This window comes from Onychomys torridus, chromosome 15 (assembly GCF_903995425.1).
Source record: "Onychomys torridus chromosome 15, mOncTor1.1, whole genome shotgun sequence".
NCBI classification, from domain to species: Eukaryota; Metazoa; Chordata; class Mammalia; order Rodentia; family Cricetidae; genus Onychomys; species Onychomys torridus.
In genome coordinates, this window is record NC_050457.1 from 40,206,453 (window position 1) to 40,211,771 (window position 5,319).

At 40.9% G+C, this 5,319-nt stretch overlaps 1 long non-coding RNA gene across 1 annotated transcript; it reads right to left on the bottom strand.

Annotated features, from left to right (window-relative positions):
* Positions 1-1,271: 1,271 nt before the first annotated feature.
* Positions 1,272-4,896, bottom strand: LOC118596046. The gene is made up of 3 exons (XR_004946662.1): positions 4,574-4,896; positions 2,968-3,115; positions 1,272-1,738 (listed from the first exon to the last, which is right to left on the bottom strand). It is a non-coding gene; the product is annotated as an uncharacterized LOC118596046 (long non-coding RNA).
* Positions 4,897-5,319: the final 423 nt, after the last annotated feature.

Consider the following 5,319-nt stretch of genomic DNA (forward strand, 5'->3'; position numbering starts at 1 on the left):
TCATTCATTCATTTTAAAATCATGTCAATAATCATTATGCTATCATTTTTATCAAAGTAGGTGATACCTTTCTAGAAAAACAGAGCATTATTTTTCAAGGATGGCATCATTTTACCTGTTTGCAAGATTTTGTCCTTTTTGTTTGGTGGGGCTTCAAGCAGTTTATCACTGAGCCACATCCCAGCCCTACAAATTGTTTTAGTGCCTGGCTGAAGAGCAGATACCTGGGTCCCAGCTGTTCCTGAATCTGAGCTATGTGTCATAACACCATGTGTAGCCTCTGGAAAATGTCACCATAGGTTTGCAAGATCATGAGAACAAAACACAGATGGTATCTGAGTAGTAGTGTTTTAATGATTTCTGGAAACAGTGCCTGGGATCCAGAAAGTCTGTAATTTCAGAATTCCTATGGCAAGCTGGAAAACAGAGATGGTAGAATCCAAAGAAGTCTGCAGGCCAGCTAACCTGATATATACAGCAGTGAACAATAGACCCTAGCTGAAAGGGAAAAGTCAAGGTTGTCCTATGACCTCTACATGCACAGAATGGAATTGCATGCATGCACACTCTCTGGCATGTGCACATGTAAACACACACACACACACACACACACACACACACACACACACACACTTAAAGGAGCAAACACACCAAATGAGCACACACACATGGACACATATCATATGCACACAGACATACTAAAGATGAAAAACAAAACAAGACAGATGTGGTGGCTCACACCTTTAGTCTCAGCACTTGGGAGGAAGAAGCAAGAGGATCTCTGAGAGTTCAGAGTCAGCTTGATCTACATAGTGAGTTCCAGGCCAGCCAGGCCTACACAGGGAGATTCTGCCTCAAAATAAAAAAATTTTAAAAAAGTAAAGAAACAGCATGAAACAAAGCAAACAACAGCACAAGAATTACACCTGAGGTTTTCCACTCATACACATGGTGTGAGATTTTCTTCACACACGTGCCCACATATGAACCTGCACACAGCCTCCATATACACACTTACACACAGACACACACTCACAACTATAAATAAAAAATGACAACAAAAAAATCTTGTTTAAAATTCAGCATTGTTCAGTTCATTGACATTGGAAAGGAAAAAAAAGAAATACTTGACTCATTTGAATTTAGAATTTATTTAGATTTCATACATATACTCTGTGTAAACAGAGTAATAAGTAAATACAAATATTATTTTAAGTAATGTTTGCATTATGAGATAGAAGATAGTTTATTGCTATGAGTTTATGGCCAAATTCAAGGGAAGAAACACGAGCAGGGAGGTGGCAGGCAAGGATGCTAGTGGACTGACATAAAGTGACCTGCCAGCACTACAGAAATCCCTTTAACTTAGTAAGGAGCTAAATACCTTACAGGATTCATTGTTTGCTATAATTCACTCCATGAACACAGGCAGAACTCAAGAATCATCTTCAGAATGACTGACAGGTCTTCCCGTCAGAACGCTCTAAACTAAAATGAAGCTTCTACCTCTCTTCTTCCTCCTTTCAAAATGGATTGCATGTTGAACTCATCCACCTGTCTTCAGGCATCATTGTATGATCATCATTCCCAAGTCATTGACATTTTACATATCCTTCTGTCTACAAGACAATCGGAGTGTTGGACCCATCCATCAGCGCTTCAGTATGTTGTTTTGTGGAAAGAATGTGTTTCAAAATCTCTCTTGGCACAGCACTTTGTAAAATCTGAAGATGTGGCCCTTTGTGAGAAAATGGAGAGTGAAGAGCACTCAGAAATTCAACTTCTGTCATTCTTTGCATGAAAAAAACAAATATGTTATATAAAACCATACACAAGCAAGGCCTAGTAGCCCATGCCTGGAAAATTGAGAGACAGAGGCAGAACAATCAGGAGTTCAAGACTAGCCTCAGCTCCACTGAGTGTCTGAGACCAGCCTGGGCTATATGTGATACTATCTCAAAAACAGAAAGCAAAGCAAAACAAACAACAAAACACCTATATTTGTCAGCTTGGCTTTTTCGATGTGCCAAAACTAATATGTTTTCAAAGAATTAAAACTAATTCCTTGTTAGGAAGACTATTGCTTACAAAGGTAAACAGGAAGGGAGTAAAGGAAGACTAGAAGAAACAATGAAAATGCAACTTCCTCTGTGTCTACCCGTCCTGTTTCAAAAGGACATCAAGCCAACAGAGTACAAACTGTTTTGGAGTTCAAAGAAAGTTGTGAGAGAGGCATCTCTAATTGCATTTGGAGCTTCAAGCCTCTGACATTTCCCCCTTGAACTCCAATATTCCTGCGACAGATACAACACAACATGGGCATTTTCAGAATATGCCAGAGACGCCAACTGCGGAATAAAGTAATTGCGTGTATTTTAGAATGTCCCCAAAGAAGGAAGTGCCGGGTGAGTAGTGATATAGACCAGAATACCTCTGGCATTTAGGGATTACTGTAATATGGAAAAACCTTGAAGCCATCACGGGGATAAGTGGTAGGTAAATATTTCCTTAAGAAATAATGTCTAGAAAATTTACATTGCCTTTTTCTTGTTTTTGTTTTTTTTTTTAACTAAAAATACATAGCATAGCTTTACTAGAAAAAAAAAAAAAAAGGTGTGCATGATTTTAATAGAAGGAGTTACTTGGCCACATCAAGTACCCATTGGGGAACCTCAGAAGAAAAGACCAGCATGAGGCCGAGATGACCTCAGTGAGACCTGAAACAACACAGAGGTGATAATTTGCTGGGTGCTGTCATTGGTGCCCATTGATTAGGACCAGAAGACACTGCCCCTCTGGAGCAGGGACTGGAGCAGCGGCACCAGAATGGCCCTTCTAAGTGGCATTTAAGCAGCTGAGGAAATGTGAACATAAACACATTAAACCTGGCCTGCTGTTGGGAAGTGGAGACCATGTGCGGCAAGAACTGGCTAATGTGGTCATAGGCAGGTCCCTGAGGCTCCTTACCTGGGACATGTGAAGGCAGTAATGATACAGCCCAGGGCACAATGGGACGTGGCAATGTGAAGTCTCTCTTCTCTTCTTGTCTTCTGGATGGATCATCCACCCTCCTCTCTGCAGCAATTCATAGATGTGATTGTTTGCAGGCCACTATCTGCAAGTGATTTTATAAAAATATACCTCTTGACTCTAGTCAGTTCTAATTCTTAGCCAAGACTTGTACAAATAAGGCTATTTGCTGGATAAACATAGGATAAACATATCCCCTCACCATGTACATAAAAAGATTTCAACAAGCTACTAAGAATGCCTGAATTTATGAATGTTTTCTTCTCAGAGGTATATGGGTTTGCCTATTACCCACATTAGCAGTCTCTCTAACCTTTATGTTATCTTTATATATGTACATACATATATACATACATGTATGTATCAAGCTCTCAAATCACGACACAGAAACTTCTTATTAGTTACGAATGCTTGGCCTTAGCTTACACTTGTTTCTGGCTAGCTTTTTTTTTTTTTCCTTTAACTTAAATTAACCTGTTTCTCTTCATCTACATTTTGCGTCAGGGCTTTTTACTTTTCTTTCATTCTGTATGTCCGACTCTGTATCTGGCTGTCTGGCAACTGCCTGGCTGGCCCCACGCATCTCCCTTTCTTTCTCCCACATTTGCTCATCATTGTCTCTCTCTCTCTCCCCCTAGATTCCTCCTCTTATTCTCACTGCCAGCTAGCCCCTCCTATCCCTCCTCTGCCTAGCTATTGGCCATTCAGCTTTTTATTAGACCAATGAGGTGTCTTAGTCAGGCAAGATAAAACAGCAACACATCTTTATATAAGTAAACAAATGCATCACAAACAAATGTAACACATCTTTACATCATTAAAGTAATACTGTTTTTTAGCATATTCACCCCTCTCTCCTAACTCCTCCCATATCTACTGTCATTCCATATTCACACATTAGTTCTGGCTATACACTCTTGGATGTGTGGCCATCCACAGGAAAATGTCCAGTTTACCAGGGACCACACCCTTAAAGAAAATAGCTGTTAATTACCAGTAGCTTCTCATCTAGGGACAGGACCACCTCCCCTTCTCTGCTGGGAATTTTGTCTGCCTGGATTTCATACAGCCTTGTGCATTCCATCACAGCTGCTGTGGCTTCATGCATACAGCTGCCCTGCTGTGTCCAAAGAGCACCATTTTGTCTTAGACCTTGTTCACCTCTTCTTTGACTCTACAGCATTCTTCACTTCTGTTTGCCAAACATTATTTTTTCAGTTTCAGTGACAGTCCAGCCTTAAGAGCACTCACCACCACCCCACCCCCTCTATGTACGTATTTGTGTGTGTGTGTGTGTGTGTGTGTGTGTGTGTGTGTGTGTTATGCATGTGTGCATGTGTGCGTGGTGTGTGTGCATGTGTGCGTAGCGTGTGTGGTGTGTGTGTATATGTGTGTATGTGGTGTGTGTGCATGTTTGGTATGTATGATGTGTGTATGCATGTGGTGTTTGTGATAGCACCCATGTTCTAGTTTATTTCCATGTATTACTTAGGAGGTTTCTCATTTTTGTCTTGCAGCTATCAAGCTTCTGTTCCCAACTTACCAATAGCAACTGGGTTCCCCTGTTTCTCTTGTGAAGAAACTCATCTGCTCTGGAGTTTTGCACATATGGCCATAGAGCAGCCCTCTGTCTGGACCAAAATCCATCTTTCGAAGGATGCAGTGCTTCTGGGGGTTTTCATCTCAACCAGATTCTTGGTGTGGCTGAAGGTGATAGCTGGCACTAAGTAAGCTCTGCTGCCTGGGTTTCTGGCGAAGCGCCTCTAGGAAAAGCACACCACAAGGAAAGTGCCAGTACTTTCTGGTTTCATTGGGTTTTAGTATCGCTCTCCAGCCCAGAGAGGAGCAGCAGGCTGAGGAAGCACCTTTATCTTGTGTCGTCTTCTCTCTGGGAATTGTTTATGAAGCAGCACTGATATTTATAAAGCACTGCAGTATTTGACTTATTTCTTTTCATCCACGGTGGGGTTGTGTAGCAATAAATATGCAGGCAATGACAAGGCAAGTTTCAGTAAACAGGATTTGATAGCCTTGGAAGTAGCCAACATGAGCCCTACTCCAAAATCAGTACGTCTACAACTCCAGGGAACTAACAACAAAGGGTATCAAGTAACTTCTTCTTTCATGCAGTTCTCTTCTCTAACTCATAAATGCTGCAAAATACAACTTTCAGATATTTCCTAAATTTGCATCATTATATAAAGTTTAGGAAGAAAGAGAGCCAAAAACTAGTTGCAAGCTCTTAATGTCATTTTTGTTTGTTTCCTGGTAGTGAAAGCATTAGATTTT